General features: G+C 39.5%; 1 long non-coding RNA gene across 1 annotated transcript; it reads left to right on the top strand.

The window, feature by feature from the left end:
• Positions 1-1,616: 1,616 nt before the first annotated feature.
• On the top strand, positions 1,617-20,283 carry LOC129201836 (uncharacterized). Its single transcript, XR_008575508.1, has 4 exons — positions 1,617-2,113; positions 2,994-3,085; positions 9,287-9,381; positions 18,470-20,283. It is a non-coding gene; the product is annotated as an uncharacterized LOC129201836 (long non-coding RNA).
• Positions 20,284-20,674: the final 391 nt, after the last annotated feature.

Raw genomic sequence — 20,674 nt, forward strand, 5'->3', positions numbered from 1 at the left:
AAAAAAAGGGCTAGATTCTTTCTTTATTGGATTAGTGTATACTTAATGGGGAAGGAAAGGAGAGGCAGATTTAAACGTAAGTGAAAACCCAAGAGACTCCAAGAAATTAGATACAAAGTCTAATGCAATTGACTTGGAAGGTCCTGCATCCACTGGTACTCATGAGCACACAGGAAAATAATGCCTTCCGGAGTGTTTGAGCCAAAAAGCAGTGTGAAAAAGTTGGCTAATATAGAAGGGGACTTTTTTGTTTGGTTTTAGCGTGAACAGATTAACAGAACAACTTCCTTTTTACTCCATATGCATCTTTTGTCAATATTTTAAATGATGCTTTCTATTCTGGAAACAAACTCCAGTTTGCATCCATCTGAGCTTGACCTGAGTTAAGGGTGACTCCTGGGCACTTGTTTAACATCAAGGCACTCCTCACAGCATTATGATGATCCTTTAAATGGGAATACCTGAACACTAGCAAGCAAACAGTTTCTTGAGGGCCTCCAAGGGGTAACAAGCTGTGCCTCCTTGGAAACTGTGCAGGTTGCTCTTTGCACAGATATTACCATATTCTTGTTGAGGGTAGAGAGAAGGACAAATAATGAGTATTCTAGTAGAGCTCTACCAAAGGTTATTATTAACAGACCATGTGCATTGACTATGAGGAAGGAATGTCAGGGAAATGATGTTGATTCTTCATCCAGCTTTGCTTTTAGTAAGTTCACTGGGCCTGCAACCTCACAAATTAACTCTTTCAGCTCTACTGTTGAGAAAACTTTGGTCAGGCAAGGAATACTCTCGCTGTGGATGCTATAGGCAACATTAAGATAAAAATAACATAAGTTTGGCAGAAAATTTGTCACAGATGCGTACCATGTAGAAATGACACAAATGTTGTTAGTAAACAGCATTATCTCAGCTTCTGAGAAGCAATTACACCCACATACATATCTGCTTTTAAAGTCCATAGATGTTTAGAATGATCTTCTTATAAGCCTCGAGTTGAAGAAGTAAGTATGTGTGAGAAGGAGGAAGGAAAAAACAGTTGTTCTCATGAGAGATAAGCTTGGATTGTGATAGGATTGAAAAAGGACTAAGATCTTCAATACCATTGTCTCCATTTTGTAAAAATAAATATTCATAATTATGTTAATTAATAAAGTATAAATTATAAATTATAATTTTGTGTTTTAATTTATAATTATAATTTAATTATATTTTTATAATTTAATTTATAATTAAGCTAATTAAGCAATGACGTAGGCCAGGATTTTATGATGGCATCTTGCTCTTGACTAATACAATTTCAATTTATCTCAAATTGTAGCTGCCTATGCAAAAAGATTAATTTAGCTCTAGCATTGATGTAGTAGATTGACTTGACCAAATTAAACTCATACTGGAAAGATATAGTTCCCTATGTATGTTTGGTGAGTGAGGACAGCTTAGTATCCAGTCTGAATAATAATAATTGCATCTTGCCTGCAGACAGCTCATTGCCTCCAAAGCATTACAGATTTGAAATTTTCTGCTTTGTTCATCAGAATTCAGAATGGTTACCAAGTATCCACCCAAGACTTACAGATACAGTTTGTAAATGACAGGTCAATTAAGAAGGCAGCATGAATTCCTAGAAACGCTGAAGAACAAGAGGTAGACAGAATACATTACAAAGAAATTGTGAAAGTGACTTAATTTTTGAAACAGAAAATCAGAACAGAGGGCAAAGAAACTGCAGAAAAATGAAGACGGAGCTATACTGCCCTCATTAAATATTTACCTCCTACTGGAGATGAAAACCTGTCAAATTAAAAAAAAAAAAAAGAAAAAAAAAAGAAAAAAAAAAGAAAGAAATTCAAATCCAGGAAAAAAAATGTATAAGTTGGTAGCAGCATCTAAAAGTTAAGCATCTTCTGATTCTGTGCAGGGAGAAAGGATTTATTAAGTTACTATGATGGAACCATAAGAAAATAGAAAGCACAGAGCTGTGAAGAATCTGCGGAACAGCTTGAAAGAAACAGCACAGATGGATCTAAAGATCACTTGCATCCAGACGACAGCTTCAGAAAAAGGTGGTACACTGCCTGCAGAAATTGGCCGTTGTCCTCCCATCACAGAGGTATGCATCATTACTATCACTTTTTTTCATTACTGGTACCAAAAGAGGCAAAGTAATTCACCTACTGGGTTCAGACTGGGCCAGAGAAAAAGATCATCCAGACTCAAACAATTTGAGCTGAGTGAAGTATTTCTGGCAAATAAAACCTTCCAAAATATGCAGTTTTGAGCAGACCAAAACATTGCATGGGTTTAACTAAATTACAAAGAATATTTTCCAAACAGGATGGGGCCAGGAGGGGGGAGACAATTAAAAATCATTGTTTTGAATGGAGTGCTATGGCTGGTAATTTTGTGTTTAGAAATAAGATTTTTCAAATTTGTTACTGAGGTCAAATAATATTTTTTTTAAAATAGGATAAACAACATAGACCTTAGAACTTTAATACAGAGCAAAGCATTTTGTTTCTAGTCAAACAATGTGTTTGGACTTGTTTTAATGATTCAACCTCACTTTTTTTTTTGCATTTCCAAACCAAATTTAGTTGTGAAATACTGTGATTTAAGAGAACCAAATCAAAACAAACTGGATTGAGCTTCAGAGTCATAGCCCTTGTGTAGCTCCAAGCCTGAGTGAGAAAAGGCAGACTACTGAGTTTCAACAGCCCCCGGGAAAACCCTGCAAGCAGAATTAAGGAAATTGCTTATGTACCTCTCCAAAACCAAAGTACAGGGATGACCCTTAGCATACAGCTGTGCTCTCTGCACCTTCATCAGCCTGAGGAGGGAACCAGTGCCTTCAGAGCTGGTGAAGTTCTGCCACTGCCTTGAATAGCAAGCAACTTACCTGATACACACAGTGAGGACACCTGCTATGCAAGTCCAACACTAAAGTAGCGTTAAGTAAAATAAAAAGATGTTTCAACTTGTTTGTCCTGTAGCATCAAGAGTGATCCAAAGCTGCAGATCAAGACTTGGCAGGTAGATCTGGCAAGAACCTGTGGGCAGGGGCTGGAGCATCTCAGAAATACAGGTTTGTCATTTTTCATTTTTCAGTCTGTGAAATGTAAACAAAAACACTCGAGTTTTATCAAAATAACATGCAGTCTTGATTTCAAGGCACTCAAAGGCACTACAGTAACCATAGAAGGCACTACAATAACCACAGGCACTATAATAACCATATAAATATCAAGACATGAGTAAATATAAAGGTACCAAGTTGGCCAGAGTGTGCCTTTTCTGCTTCATGAAAGAAAAGGAATCCTTTTAACCTGGGCATAACTAGTGGACTGTTGAATTATTAACCCATATGAGTGTGCCAAAGTGATTCAGTTCATTATTAAGGTTTCTATCCTTGCAAAATTGTATAAAATATTTCAATAAAATAATTTCGTACTTTCAATCTAACTTATTAAAGAATAGGTTATAACAGTAGTTATGTAGTAATGAAAGAATAATCAGGTATGCTTACAAAAAATCTGGAATAAAGGAACAAGAAATGCTCCATGTATGGCATTCTTATCACAAGCTCAGTTTCCCAAGGAACAGAACAGTAAGAGCCTGATTGAAAATGTTTGCAAATCTAGTGTGAAATATCTCTACCAGCATCAGTTATACCATCTATACACAGTAATACTGTTCAATTAAAGTATCCCAATCTCTTATTTAGGAATATAAACTTTGAATAAATAATCCTATTTCTGGCAAAAGGCAGACCAAGAATAGTATACTTTTGCAATAAATAAAAATAATAACAAAATAAAAACACTCAAAGCAACGCAACACCTTTGAAATGGCTTAATTAAACTGGATACAATTGGGATTAATTTGTTCCCTGTCATCAGCTCAGGTAGGAGCTCTAAAGACAGACAATATGTCAGACCTAATTGTGCCTTATTTAATGTGAAAATAGCAATAGACTCTCTAGGGGTCACCAGAGTAGTAAACCAACCTTTTAATTACTTCAGTAGTCTTGTTTCACCATTGCTTGGGGAAATACCCTACCACTGCGCCTTGGCTGTTGTCTCAGTATAACACCTGTCCCATGTGGCAGTGACAGAACCACACTGAAACATCTGCCCTTAGAGTTTTATGCATCCCTCTGAAACACCCCACATTGGCTGCTGTCAAAGAGAAGATGTTAGTTTAAGGTGACTACACCTTCTTGAATAATAGTACAGGCCAAGAAGATTCCTAGGGAGAGGAAAAGTAGTAAGGGAATTGTCATCCCATCTTCCTGAAAGCCCACTCCTGAAGGAGTGCTGGTGAGGAAAAGGTATCCAGATCTTTCAGTAACTGGCACCCAACCATAATGTCACATGCTTGAGGTCATTCATCTGATGTCACAGGCATACGGTGCCATGGCTCAGTTTCTCCCACTGTTCATTGCATGTGTGGGGACAGAAAAGATGCTGCCACCGTCGCAATGGCACTTCTGGAAGGGAGAAGAACCCAGGTCTCACCTGAGCAGCAAGAAGGTCCTATTTATTGGCATTTCTCCAGGCTTAAGGAGTCAAGATTAGTGGGAGGCAAGGGAAACAGAGGCACAGCGAGAATGAGAGAACCTAGCAGAATGAGAAAACGCCAGGTTTGTTGCGTATGGCTGCAACTGCAAGATGATTTCAGAGGTTGAGGAGTCCTTATTCTTATCAAGCACTATTTCCAGAGCAGGAAGAGCATGCCAGGACATGTCACATCTAGGGCAGCGATGTGTGCTCTAGGACTATCCTGCCCACTTGTGATGTACTGGCACACTGTAGTAGATCGACTCAGGTTTTAAGAACATATGGGGATTTCAGAGATGAGTCAATAAGAGCTAAGTACAGACTTCAGGATTTGAACACACCAGCAGCAGCACTTAGGTACAGCTATCTCACAGATGAAAGGGAGACGTCAATAGACTTACCAAGAGTAAATCCTGTTTAACAGGATACATTACACTATCTGCTGTAGTGCAGACAAGAGCAAACATACATCTGACCTAAAAGATCCTTTCCAATCTCAAAAGTTCATCCTGTGGGACTCAGCAGGGCACCCACAAAGGACCAGAACTGCTGAATGAAATATTTCTGAGATTCAGCTCTGTGATAGACTCTTGACACAAACATGATATCCTCATTTTATACAAAGAACACTTTTCACAACCATGCCACCTCTGATCTCTCAGTCCTGATCTTTAAAGAAGATCTCCAAAATGCCTTCCAAAGACAAGCCTGGAGCTAACATTTTAAACTCTGCTAGTCACTAAAAAGCAGGGATAGAGATATTGATTTCATGGCTCAGTATAATTTCCTTTCCCCTCTACAAACTTTTCCATGTTCCACGGGCCATAGATTATTTTTTTCTTTCTTCCTGCCCCTTAGAGACATAGCTGCCTTATCAACTTTCTTTACACACACTAACTACCTTTTCTTTCAGAGGTAGTTTACCTGGTTCATACCTGGGCAATTGCTTTCATTTTGTGTTTAGCTCTGAGGTCTGCTTATTCTGTTTCAGACCTGAGCAAGGCTAGTGTGTCTGAAAATTTGTCTATCTTTCCCAGTTATGCCAGATGATTAAACAAAAGATGATATCTCAATGTGCACATCTGTTTTTACCTCTTGTTTTTAGAATGATGTTGCTAAAACAACACAACACCACAGCCAGATTTCCTTTATAAATATTTCTGAAGCTGGCAGGTTAAGAGAACATAGTAAGTAAAGCACACTAAGTTGAATGTGAGACATGATGAGACCCTACTCAACTAAACAGCAAAATATAGCAGTGGAATTGTAAATAATCAATATGAAGAGTACTCACCATGGACTACATCTAAACATTTTTTTTTTTTTTAACCCCCCAAAAGCACCAGAAGAGTCTGGTAACAATTTGCTGGCTCTGGGCAGCTTCATACTAAAGTAAAAAAGTGATAGCACTGTCATCCTAGAGAGCACTGTCTAACAGAGTGCACTTAGACCGAAAGGAGAGCAATCTTCTAAACATCATGTATAGATAGTGTATCCTGTGGCTGCTCCACCTGCTGATTCAGGAAAGCAAGGCTCTTCTCTAGGCTCTGTGTCACATTGGCCAATGTCTTGTGATTGTCTTGGAAGCTTCGGGGCAGCCTAAAAGACATTTGATATTAAAGAAATTCAATCTAACCTAAGAAACCCCTGTGTGAGGAAGAGCTCCTTCAGGCTCCCCTTGGTTGGACTCAGCAAAAAAGTCAAAGCCTATCTCAAATATTCTAAGGCAATGCTACCTGAGGACAAGGTGCCCAAGATACGGAGCACAAACTGAGAATACCACCTCAATGCCAAAGACAGCCATGATGTGAGGGATCACTGCTCCCTGGTACTCTGCCAGTAGGACCAGCTCGTTAGGCTAGACATTCCCCTCTTTACCGACCTAATAGGAACAAGAATGATGAAAACAGGTAACATACTAAAAATTAATTCAAAAGTCTAGTAGCATTGCAAAAATAATCAGTTTGTAAGCTCTGTGCATTTTTTTTCCAGAACACTGGTACTTATTTTTCCTTTTAGTACTCTTTTTCAACTAAACAGTAAGAAAAAATTATTCCATATAACTTCACTACCAGCATTAACATCTTCACTATAGCACTCATGAACATTTGCTGTATTTTTGATCCTTCAAAACAACTGAACATTTATAAATAAAATACAAACAGAAAATAGGAGAATAATATATAATAATTCCATAAATTTTGTTTTGATGGACAGTATACTTTCATACATAGGACAATTCCAATTTACCACATGAAAAATAACACAGATATCTCATAACACATTGTGACATGGTTGTGATAAAATAAAGCTTTGAGCCAGCGTTGATAATATTTCCAGAATTCAAAGCGTTAGAACTACCAGTGGGAGACATTTCCTCATTTAAATTTGCTAGATGCTCTAGGTTCATCCTTTGCTGCAAGAATTATTTTTGCTGTGTCATTTTTTTTTGTATCCTTCAGAAGTTATTCACAGAAAGTGAACACCAGAAGCAACAGCTGTGTCAAATTAAATCTTATGAGTACAGAAAGCTAGGTTTAATACTACCTGGCCAGCACAGACAAATTGGAAACTAAAAAAAAATGTTTAGCACTGTGTTTTACTATCAGACAAATATTTATTTTTAAAGACAGCAGTTACTGATGGACACTATTTACTCTTTTTCTTAAAAAAAAAAAAAAATTCCTTTGAAATCCATAAACTTAAGTAAAAAAATACATCCTGTGACTATAAGCTATTATTACTTTATTTTTCAAGTTAGTAAAAAAAGAGATACTGCATATAAAGTTTTGGGGTTGTTTTTTTTTATGATATTACTCTGGTCCTTATTACTCTTTTATATATCCCTAAAGAGAGTCAGTGGGGGGACTAATTGCCAGAGTTCTTGACCATCCTATCAGGGAACAATTTAAAAGAACAAGAAAAGGGACAAGATCTAGCACTTGTCAAAATCAATCTGTTAGTGCTTTCAGAAGGTGCCATTTACAAACAAAAAAAACGAGCAAGGCTTTGGTAATCCATGGCTATGAATCCATATCACAGAACCTCTTGGGCTCATGGACTACACAAGAAAAAAGTAAGAATCGTTACCTTTCCTCCCCACCACTCATGGTGTAAATAAAAGGCCAGGTGCTTTATTATTATGAGTGCGATATTAATTTGCAATGAAGCAAAGACTTGCCTCTGCCGTTGCCTCAGTGTTACAGCCAGTGACCGAGAGGCTGGTTTGCACGATGCTGGCCTGTCCCCTGTGCCACCTGACAGCAGTTCCCCGCAAGCCAAAGCAGTGCTCCGGACTTTAGGAGTTAACTACAAATATCCAAATTCATAATAAAGTCTTATTCCTTGAAAAAAATTAAATATGCTAAATTTAGTTTTAAAGTTCATTAAGAAACTTTATCCAAGGATTTTTGGGCCCTGAAAAGATCCTACAATCCTAGGAACATCTAGGAAATGAGTGGGAAGTACAACTTATTTAAATATCAAGGTACAATCAGAAGTGACTGCGAGTCTGCATACCAGCACGTGCTTACTTCCCCGTGTCAGGTCATCCTCTCAAAAACGACAAAGTTTGTAACTTAGTTGTTATCTGTCACACATTTTACTTGACTTATTCATCTACTTATCATTCATTACATGAAGGAAGCAAACTGAGGGGAATAATCTCTTTACTTAGCATACTAGATGTCAGCTGAAAAAAACCTTGTCTGTCCATCCATTAGTACTGCAGGAGTGAGACGCATAATTGATCTGACTTTTCTTTCACATTGTTGAAAAATAGAAAATAACCCTGCTGACATCAACAAACTATTCAACTTCTCAGACATTAATGACAGACACTGATGCAGCTGTCGTCTTTCTTGCACATGATGGCCTAAAACAAACCCAAATTTTAAAGCAAAACAAGAGTCAAAATCACATGTTAGCACAGATAGGAAGGTTGGTCACAGCCATGCAAACCAAGATGCACAATTTTGGCACAACTCCACCAAAAACGTTAGATAATTGAGACTACAGGCCTACTACCTGTAAACTGAATGTAACACTCTTGCTTTCTGCTGACAGCTCTGAGAAAAAAAATACTCCCTTAGTGGCAAGTGATCAGACTCAGCTGAATGTATTGCACTACTCTACTTTTACACAAGAAACTCACCTCCTTCTCCATCTCCTGCCTTGGTGGGTGACCATGGACAGCATGTGCAGAGGAGAGAAGAGGAACAGCTCTGGAAAGTGGTCCACTGCCCTGACACCAGTGACTCCAGTATGCAGGGCCAGGCAAATGTGGTGGCTGAGCAGATTTCAATGTCCAGCATTTTGCTTTCCCCCTTGCTGGTATTCAGTGCCTCCCTAGCACAGACCAAGAGCAGGAGTCTGTATCAAACCAAGCTTGGAGATTAAAGTGATTGCACAGGCACACAACTGGGTTTTAATATCAAGTTGCCACCACTAATGCACGCACACAACCTCACTGTCCTAAAGGGAAGAGATGCAGTTAACATCAGCAGATGCTGTTAGCCCTTTCAGAAAACTCTTCCTGGTATCACTCATCTTCAGTGAAAGAACTGTGCCTTTCCAGAACAGGGAGCAATATAAAACCTAAAACAATCATCAAGGTTGCACCTACTACTGAGGCTGCAAGGATAGGACCTCAGATCGCATCCGTAAAAGCATTATAACCTCAAGGTTTGCTTCTCCTAACCTCTTTGACCCTCTTTTTCGCTCCACAGTCTCTGCCAGTTTGCCCAGGGATGAAGCCTCCAGCAACAAAATTCCATGTGGCTTTTTGCATGGCCACAGTCACCTGTTGATATTTTAAATGGAGGTACGTAGGTCAGGGCACTGCTTCTAAGAGCTTCTTCCCAAGCCTGACCTGTCAGTCAGCAGTTTCAGTACAAGAGCTAAGTTCTGTTCTTCCACAGAGCGAGCCAGGCACCAAAAAAAGGACAAGGTACCTAAATCTGCCCACTGAAGTCCCAAAGTTAAGGCAGGTGGCAGCTCTGATCTATGGCAACAGAAGAGAAGGCCAATAGCACATTAAGTGAGAAAAGTAAACCAGCAGAACAAAACAGTGATGATAAATAAGACGACTAACTACTTTTTTTTTTTTTTTTTCTGGGTCAATATACAGAGGTCTTCTTTATTAAGTGGATTTTGTATGGTTACTCAGCTTCTTGTGTTGGCTTCTGCATGATTTACATCCAAAAGTAATCCAAAGGGCTGTGTTTGTGATCCAGGAGCAGAAGCTTTCATACATAGATCATTATCTGTTATTAGAGGCAGACATCCTAGCACACTCTTTTAAACCTATTTTCCCTCCCTGAGAGCTTTTCTAAGACTGGGAGAACAACCAATGGATACCCACACCGTGCTTTTATTTCAACCTTGTCTTTGACCCCCTAAACTGTGTAAAAATCTTGGATGGATACCATCACCCTTCACTAAAGCACAAATGAAAATGACTTCATTTACCTGGCATTATACAGGGCAAAGCGACCTCTCGCACACCTTGACACCTCAGAAGGCTGTGAGGATCTGACTGCAATGAAAAGGAAAGTAGAACTTGTGCCCACTTTGGCCAGAGCTTATAAGCATTTATCTAACACCTAAGAACAACTGACACAAAACTAGGGAGGTGATAAGGAGGGCTGGGCTGGTTTGGGGACTGTAAAGAAACAGAGGACTGTCTACTTCCAGAAGCAATTGTTTAACTTCATTTAAAAAAGGAAAAGATGGCGATATAGCAACCATAATGTATGTCAGACCCACAACATTACATATGCAGTAACTTTAAGCACAAAGGAGCACATTTTTCTAATATGTATAGGCATACATATATATCTATACATGTCTGTATATATATATATTTATATACTCTCATATATATACACACGCACATGCATATGTAGGCTTGAGGCAGGGAATAAGCAAAAGGGGCTAGCAATGTTCACATATGAGGAAAAAAATCTGATTAGAATTAACTAAAAGCTGCTGGAATGATGGGAAGATTAAAATGAATGGCTTGCACATGCTACAGAATGAGAGGGAAGAGTCTTGGTCTTTTACCTGTTACAACATCTTCATTACTTTTAACACCCTGCCACAATGAGGAGGTTATTTTTGCAGTTGCCATGCTCTGTTGTGTGCCAGGGAGTGTGCTATGCAACCTCCCCCCTGCTGCCCTTTGGTGTCCCTTGGCTCTTGAAACGTGTCAAGGAAACACATTCCAGCTTCTGGGATGCCCAAATTCATCGCTGGGATCGCTGACACCCTGATGGGCTGTTTGCAACTCTAATTTATTTGAATCTCTTGTTTTGAAGAAAATAGGGGGCCCTTGTGCCTGTTAGGCTTCATTCTAGAATGCTTAAAAATGCAAAGCAAGTTAATCTCAGCAAAGCAACGGGGTTAGGCTGGAAACAGTCACACACACAAAAAAGAGTGAGAAGTACTAAGTACTAGGCTATGCTCAACTTCTGCCTGCTACCAAGGCTTAGGGAGCTGTGGCATGCTGCAGGCAGCCGAGGCTGGCGCCACAGAGGCGTCTATGAGATACAGACCTCCATATCAGACCGGGGTCAGCCTAAAGGCAACTTTTCTCCAACAACATCTGACTATGACAGAATATCAACATATATAAATTAATTTTCAAGCACATTCCCCTTACTTTTTTCCATTATTTAATTTTAGGGGAATATAATACCAATTGTGATGAGCCTCATCTGTGGATATTAAAAAAGAAATATTTTTCAGGCCCATCTACGGGTTACACAAAGACTTGACATACAGATTTCTCACGCTACAGTGGAGAGAGAACTGAACTGGAATTTGCCTGACTTTCCCTGTCTCAGGCCCATGACTTTCATTGTTGCATTTTTCATAGCTTGATTGCAATTTATAAATATGTCACAGAAACCATTATCATTAAAATGCTATGTTTCCACAGAGACCACACACTTAAAAATAAACCAACAATACATATTACTAAGTTGGCACACGGTATCTCCATTTTCCAATGCAATTTTTCAAGTTGGGCACCACCATACTTAGTACTTATTTGTTTAATTTGAATCAGATTAATAGATTTAAAATGTTCAAGGATTAAAGTTGCAACTGATTAAAATAAAATTGAGAGATGGGCGAGCTTTATCCCAGATGAGAAAATCCCACCGGAAAACTAAAAAAACTATTCCTTAAACTTCAAATTGCAACGTGCAGAAAGAACAACTTATGGCTGATTTTAAGCTGCAGGATTTTTGCTGCACATCTCAAAAACCTAGAATTCAATTTTTGAGTAAAAAAAAAAGATACAGGACAGAAAATTTTCTTACCAAAAGGACTGGTTTTGTTTAATGTAAGATGACTCAAAACTGAATTTCACCTTAATGGACAAAAAAGAAGCATTAACTAAAATTGGTCTTCACCCATGAAAGAAAATCAGAGTCAACATACATCTACACCGTGTTCCTAGAATGCGAAATGAACCATAGTATATGTCCTAGTGAAAAATTTAAAAAGCCATTTCTTCCTCACCTTAGAATGGTTCTTAGCAGAGCCACTAAAAAAAATCAAGAGCTATAAGCTTGGAATTACTCATACACTACTGCAAACCTCCAAACCCCAGAATTTTATACATGAGGGGGGAAAAAAAAAAGTGCTGCCAGTAAAAAAACATCCTACTGAAAAGGAGACCTAGCTACAAGAATATAGAGGAAATGAATACTCAAAGAAAGGAAATATTGAAGAAGTAGTTAAGAGGTGTGAGTAAGACAATTTAAAAACTCAGTGAAATCTTAACAGGCAAAGTAATTAAGGACAGTAAGATGGAATTTTTATTAAAAACAAGAAGTGCCTGACCAAAGATTAAATACATTTTAAGAAACAGACAAAAATCATAAATAATACCACAGAAAAATTAGAAATTTTCAGTAGATAATTACATTTTATAATGAGAATTATAAAATGAGAATGTATCTATTTTGTATAATATGAAACATTGCAAAAAGTTTAAAAAGGCCACATCTGCCAAAATTAAACATGAGCATAAATAATCAACAAGTCTAGTTAACTTACCCACACTCCCACAAAGCCTAAAATTGCTTAGCTATAGGGTTCTCCAATTCATTAATGTTTATAAATGATTTTTATTATAATAAATTATAGAAAACCGGAACCATTCCAACAGATGGGAGTACTGCCAAGAAAAAGAAAATCCTGTGGCTGGAAAAGAAAACCCTACAACGTGCAGCTTCGGAAACTCCTGTCATCTCAATTCATTGAAGATCGACTCAGAAAATGTTGATCACTGTGAAAAAATGATCTGACAGTAGATAGATTTTTGTTCTGTAGCAATTTCTAGCAGGAAGATAAACGCTGAAATAGCTAACTATATGGGCTGAAGAACGCTCTCAGCATGAACTTTTCTAGATGGTATGTTTTTTCTAAACCATATTCCTTACTGCAGCTTCTTAGGCTGGGAATCTTTGCAGTGAAATCCTCCAGCTAGGTGGCAGGTCCTTCTGACCTCAGAACTTGTGGAAAGGGCCCCTAGCATCTTCAAAAGCCTTTGACGCTGTTGTGCCGATTGGCCCAAGTATGCAGTCATCACGCGAACAAACCGTCGCCACAGTCAGCGGGAGGATGAAAGCAGGATTCAGCCCATGGAGATTAAATGAGTGTTTGCACATTCTTGCGATATCTCTCAGAACGAATGGAAAATCTGAAAATTAATTAAAAGCACAGCTTCACAGCTGAGACCTTGAACACGGCATTTCATCTGGAGCTAATGTTTATGAGAAGTTACACTCTCCCCACCTTGGCAAAAGGCTATAAATTTACAATTAGTAATTGCGCTGCTATTAATCTTTGAATGAAGTGGAACATAGTCATTAAACGGACAAAGCCTTCTAAAAGTAGATGCATGTGGATGAGTACAGAATCTTTTCAGGGGATGAAATGGGAGAAGCAGCAAGAAATGTTTTTAAAGGCTTGCTAGTAAAATGCTCCTATTCTGGTCATGAGTAAACACTTGAGGGTCCCCTAAATGAAGCCTCTCTGAGTCAGTTGCAGCGATAGCTAAGCCTGCTCCTGGCCCATCCTTCTGGAGCCGTGTCTGCTTTTCAGTTATAGCAAATGAGAGCTCACTATGATGATTCCAGTTGTCCCCATCAGCAGCTCAAGCTCAATCTTCTTGCATTTCCATGAGCAGCTTCTGAGATACAGCATGTTCCTGTTACCACTTGTTGAGGCTCAGGGTAGAGAGATGGGGGCAGTAGCACATGTTGTCTGGAGCTAAATCCAGCACAATAGTCTGTCTGGGACCCTAGATCTTCCTTCACACTGCTTTTGGTCCAGTGATGAGGCAGCCTCAAGCCAGGGTGAAGAACCATTAGGGAAACCGGCTCAGTTCCCACCACCACGGTGCACAGTGAAGATCAGTCTCCCAGAGACACTCTACCTAGATTATCTCCTTTCTCTGTGTTTTCCCATTGTCTGCCACCACTGAAACCAGAGAGGCACGAGGCCCTCACCCACAACTTGCTCTGGTAGCCCTTGCAACAGCTAGGAGTTCACACCAGTGTCTGCCAAGAACCCAGGTTTGATGCTAAACATCCTCCTGACAACTCTGGTGCAAAGCTTCAAACTCAGTCTTTCCTGGTATGGTCTTCTCCTCACTCTTAAGCAACCCTCCTGAATATCATCTTCATGGAACTTCATTCAGAGATGTAATGGACCAGGAAGAAGGAAGTTCCTACCTTAGCTTTGATTCTAACTAAAACCCCCATGATCCTCAAACTTCCCAAAAGTCTTCTGAGTTAATTTTACAGGCCCTATTAGAACCAAGTTCCTTGTTAAGTATGAAGAGGAAGCAATTTTATCTAATTATCCTCACTGTTGCAGTGGAGAAAACACACTGACTTCTTTAATCAAAATGTAAGTGAGAAAAAAATGGCAAGTGGCCAAGTTCATCCCTCCATAAGCCTTCTTTTTGGCTACATATTTGGAACCATTTAAGTAAAGCAAGAAACTAATCAGGTGCCACACTCCTACAAAACTTAATGAGGAGCAACCAAGAGCAAATGAGTTCATTAAGCAGTGCAATGGGAAATGAAGTTGAAAATATTTATCAATCACTTTCTTGAAGATCACAGAGTAACGGACAACTTTTCTGAGTTTGATAGGCATTTCTTTTGAAAAGTCAATTTATTACCTAGAAATGTGTGCTTTTACTGAAGAAAGCGTTCTTGCTTTTTAATGACTTTAGCATTAGACACAGCATTTTGACATCAGTATAATTACTACACTGCCAAAAATAGGATCTCCAAGTTCATGGAGCATCAATAGCTTTCACGCTTCAGAGCCTAGAAAGTCCTAATGCTCCCTGATAGTACCAGGAGAAAATCTTTCAATATCATGTGTACAATGTTTTAGTCATTCCCCAGCAAAGATCACAAGTTATCCAAGAAGTGTCTAACAGAGGAAATGAATGAGGAACTACATCAAGACCATTAGAACATGAAATTTTAGTTTTGGTTAATTTTGTTGGGCAATACAAATGAGCCTTTTCCTTGTGGTAGGAATGTTTTATTGATTCTACCCACTCTTGAGGCAGCTTGACAGGATTTAGACACCAATGTAACTGTGGCTATAGCATTATCATCTCTTCAGAGGAAGCCTATCTCTTTGTGTTCATGCTGTATCTGTGTTGCCTGGGCTGTAACTATTTCTCACTCCTATGGTAAATTTTATAACAGAGTAGGTAAAGACTAAGATATGCCTCTGCAGAGGATTTAATTAAGTCATCCTTCCCAATCCTTCTGTGGAAAAATTACAACACTTCAACAAACAGATTTTCTACGCCTTCACATAAGGGCTTTTTTCCTCCTGTTTCGAAAATCTTGTCAGCTGAAACAGGTGCATTCTGCTTTTGCATACTCATTCCTTAACATGCATTTGCAGGCAGTTAATAGTTATTAGGCTGCATCATGCAATTTAGAACTGTAAAAGGACATCTGCACAGTGCTAATACAAGAGTAAGGCTGTTTTATTTCTCATCTCATTTCTTAAAATATAATAGAAGATTATTATGAAGATTGATGGAGACGATCCCCAGCTTAATTGTTATAACCAAATGATCATTGCACACTGATGCATAAAATACAAGGTGTATCAAGTCAGAAAGTATGCACAGATTTTGCAAGGCCAGAGCAAATCACATTAACTATGGAGAAGCAATTGATTATTTTCACTAACTGGCCTTTTCATAAGACTCAACTTTCACTTACATAGAGCCACACAGTGACCAGAAATTTTTTAATTCCTATCGTGATTGGAGTCCCTTAGCCAAAAGTACTTAGTGGAAGGGAAAAAGCAAATCAGAAAGAACAGAAAGCTGGTCAGTAAATCATAAATCAAGTCCCTGAGGAAAACTGGGCAAACACAGATAATTTCTAATACATGCTCCTGACAACTGCTAGTAGAGCAGCCCAATAGGAGAGGACATAAAGAGGGAAATGACTGGTGCTAAGGACTCAAAATTCAGATCGTACATGTTTTGGTGAGATTTTATTTTGCTCTAGTTTGCCTCTGTGAACTAACCACCCACTAGCTGCTGGAGTGCATCTTCCAGTTAAGTTTCACTTGACAGGAGCTCAGCTCATGTGCTCTCACACCATTTGGCAAGGGGAAGCAAAGCCTGGTAGACAGGGATGATAAATTAATTCACCTTAAAGTGAACTCCTGATCCAAACCAAAACGCTAGCGTGGATGTTCCCAGTGTTTCCATATACACAATGGACAGTGCAGCAGAACAATGATAATGCTGCACTTGTAGTCATCCATGTGCTACATTACTGTGATTTCTGCAATGACACTGACAGTAGCATCTGTCCTGCATGCTTTATCTCTGCCTCCACTCCTCTAGCACGTGGGCATTATCACTGCACGACCTTTCTCTTCCAGGAGACGTAAGTAGGGGCTGCTCGAGATGCACCGAGTTCTCACTTTTCCTTTACGCCTCTCTATCATGCACACTGGCTTTGTGCTGGCATGGCACAGCTGCTGCCCGGGAAGTCCCATACTTGAAGGGCACTTGAAGGAAGATTATCCATCGTCCACCTTCTGCGAAAGCGAGCAGACAGATCTCTCCTCTTGCCCACAACCTCTCTCCCCAGCAGGCTCCACAGACCCCAGCCAGCCCAGCAAAGCACCGGCCAGAACAGCACCATGGCAATCCGTGCTCTTGTAGCCTGGGAGACAGGCAGGAGTGTCAGTCACGGAAAATTGCAGTGGCACTCTCCATCACTAGCGGACAGTCAGTCTTCTCCAAGCAAGATTTAGACAATGAGAACAAAACAAAAGGACTTTGTTTCCATTGAGCAAGGTGACTTTCTTACCTAGAAAGGGAACCTTTTTTCACATGGGCTAATCTGGATCAAGTACCATTTTTATTTAAGCCATGTGTTACAAAACACCTAATGTAGCTTGTTTCCATAGTGCAATTTTCTGTAGAGCATTTAAGTAACTAGGAACTAGTCGCAAGAAACAGGGAAGTAAAATTTAATGCAGAATCATTCAAAACTCACTATCAATTCTCTTCATCTGGGGAGGGAGTGACAGAAAGGCTTAAAAGCCATTTTATTAGCAACGAGTGCCTTTTTATTCCCACCTTCCTCTCTAAGCTTTCCTCTGGCCCGTACCACACCACAGCCACGGATGGGGACTGCTACCCACGAGACACGGCACACTGCCGCCCCAGTCTTACCTGGCCTGCTTACAGAGTCCAGCCTGTATCGGTCCTCCCAGAATAGCATCCCCTGCATTTACACCCTGATGAACCGACCTCCTCCACATTTTAAAGACTCTGTGAGTCTGCAGTAACTGAGGTGTCCGCCCTGTTTTTAGTTATAGCATCCTTCTTTTCAAAATAGAGGCCAAAGAAGTCAATGAGCAGCACTCTGCCAGGGTGGGCAGTGGACTCTGGGTTTCTGAATGACAGCCCATGTAGAGAAAAAATAAAGGTGCAGTACACAGAAAACAGCTATCAAAAATACGTATCCTACGTACCAATGTTATATTTCCTGATTCTGGTCACACAGGTGATGACGTTTTCCATCAGAAATACATCCTGTAAATAGCTAAACACATCGGAAAATGTGGATCAAATTTCCATGTGAACAAAATGCAATCAACTGTACAGCTTAGTCGCCTGGTTGAAAATGGCAGCTTTATTCAGCTGCCCACAGTAAGCAGACTCATATCAGGCGTTGCAACTAATGTTCGTTTTTTCCTAATTTAAAAGGTATTACCTCTTAAGTTTACAGTTCACTAAACCTGATGTAGATATAAAAGCTGTATCTGATAGAATCATCTGCTGAACAAAATTAATGAAATTACTTTCACACACAGCCTGGCACTGCTTTAGCTTTAAAATTTAATGTGAAATCCCACATATGTACTCTTTACATTCATTTTACTGTCATATATGATGGGAAAAAAAAGTGTCTCTGCAGGCTTCTGGAAAAAAAATTTCAGAATCAGTTACAGTTCTCATGAAAGGCTCTGCAGTAACTGATCTGGAGTCTGAAAGTCCTTTTCCCACCTTCCCTTCAAAAATCAGTGCAGTGTAGGGGCATGAGAGCGCCAGCTCCCTACGCACAGCTTTCAAAATATTCTTTCCCAGTATCTCTACCCATCAACAGGACTACCACATCTAGGCATGGGAAAATAGCTGGCTTCATCTCCATGCCCATTCCTGCCCTCTTTGCTTGTAAAGCCAAAAGGTTATAAATAGTGATGAGGATGATGTGACATGGACGCCTGTGGGGTTAAGACCTCAGATTATTTCACAGGTTGCTGAACAGCTGCCTAAAATATCATTTCTGTCTCCCATTCCTTTTTCTCACTCACTCCCCCAGAAATTTACACAGAAGAGATGAGCTTAAGCCAGCAATCTAGAAGAGATCTGAATCTTAATAAGCAAGAAGCAGCACTGCTTTTTCCTTAAGTAGATCAATCTACGAAGACAAGATTTTTCTCTCCGGTTGGGAAAGCATATGGAGAAAGCCACTACATTGGTTAAGGGCTGAAGGCGATGTTGCCAAGGGCAAAGAAATGTTCAGTGAAATCAGTATCTATGACAGCTGATACTGTCCATGTATTTGAAAGCTAAAATCTCTTCCTTGCAAGAGAGCGCGTCGCAGCTGTATTTCATCCATCTTCCCCAAAGCTCCTAAGAGCCTCCAAGGATCTCCACGTAGCCACTGTTCTCCGTGGCCCCACCAATGTGTCACATTACTCGCCCTACAGCATGTCGTTTGGGCTGAGGCTTGGAGCAGTGTGTAAAGCGGCAATTAAGCTATGTAAACCGGGCCAAAGCGGATGTTGAATCATGAGTTGTTCAGGGCCATGAAACAATTTGATCTGTCTGAGGAAGTCTGCTGCAGAAAGCAGATTTAAAAGGAGAGAGTCACACACAGATGGGGGAATGCAAGCAAAGCATTTCTCTGACTGGAGAGCATCTGGCATACCATTAAGCTACACTTAAATAACTAACGAGCTAAACAAAAATTTTAAGTAGTGCGTGATGTGTGTCTTTTGGAAGGACCTGAAATATGACAGCTGAAGACAAGTCACAGGATGTTTAACTACCGGAGATCCGAAGCTGTCCAAACGGATGCTTAAACCATAGCCAGAAGCAAAGGAAAATGAAAAAAATCCCAAAACAACAAACACACACAGAGTCTGTTCAAGTCAAAATGATGGATATGATGGAGAACTGGACCTGCAAATGTAAAGACAGAAAAATAATTACTGCATTGTAGACTACAGCACTTAAATGAGAGCAAGAAGGCTGGGTAACTGAGCTTTATTTCATTATATTTTACCAGGCTTTAAATTTTACCAATCTCTAAGACCAGATGCAGCTCTGCTTATCCACTACCAGATAATTTTGCCTCTGGGCACAAAAGTTGGACAGTTATCCCACAATCACTAAGTCTGCAGTCCCCTAAGTCTTTTACATAGAAGAACCGATGTTTATGCTACTTTTTAGAAACAGAGAGGTGAAACAGCTCTCGTGCAGCTCTGGAGTCCTCAGCAATTCTGCCTCTCTCGGATCCTGAGGAACTAGTCTCTCTGGATTTCTCTTCTCATTTGTTACAAAAAACACTAACACCTTTCTTTTTTCCTAGCATCTTCCATGTTTACTTTCATTACCTTGTAAAACACAGCCACAAAAGAAGGTGGACTGTGATCCTTTTGCATACACTACTGAATTAGGAGGAGTTTGGCTCAGAGGATGGTCAGTGTACTACATGCAGCTATAAGAAAGCCTGATATCAGTTCAATTAACGTTAAGAAGAAGAAGAAAACCCAAACACTCAGATGAGAATAATTTGTAACTAGATGTAGCTGTGCACTTGAAAAAGAGGTGCAGGTAATGTGTTTCAGGACATTGCCAAAGGAGTAAAATAATATTTACCCACTGCTTACATTATTTTAAATATAACACAATTTTTAAACTTTTAGAAAGAAAGAATCTTTGGCTGTAGCCTGTGCTTGGAAGACAGTTGTATTTCACCCCTGTTAAGCAGACTAGCTCACAGCTGGCTAAAGATTATCACCCCAAAATACAGCTGCACTTAATTTGAAGATGCCCCATCCTTGCCTTTGTTGTTTTGTGTTCACTTCCTGAGTGGTTAATAACAGTTAAATGAATATAATAATAAAAAATGCCTGCCTAATACTTAATTTGAGCTTGTCTCATTTCGTTTCCAGCTATTAGTTCTTGTTGTGTTTTTCTCTGCTAAATTAAGGAGCTCTTTTGTATCCATTTGTTCTTACCATGGAGCGTTTATGCACTAATCAAGTCACTTCTCAGTCTGCTCTAGTATAAAGAACAACTTGATCTGCAAGTGTCTTGTTATACAGCTTTTTCTCTTCCCCTTGAGTAATTAGGATTGCTTTCTTCCTCATACTCTACAATTTTTAATGTCCTTTTAAAAATTATGAAATCGAAACAATTTTCAGGTTCTGACTGTTGTACTCACACAGAAAATGATCTTGCTGCTTTCATGCATTCTTCTTTCCATGCATTCTTCTTCCTATATGCCAAAGGTGCA

The sequence above is a fragment of the Grus americana genome, chromosome 1 (assembly GCF_028858705.1).
Source record: "Grus americana isolate bGruAme1 chromosome 1, bGruAme1.mat, whole genome shotgun sequence".
NCBI lineage: Eukaryota > Metazoa > Chordata > Aves > Gruiformes > Gruidae > Grus > Grus americana.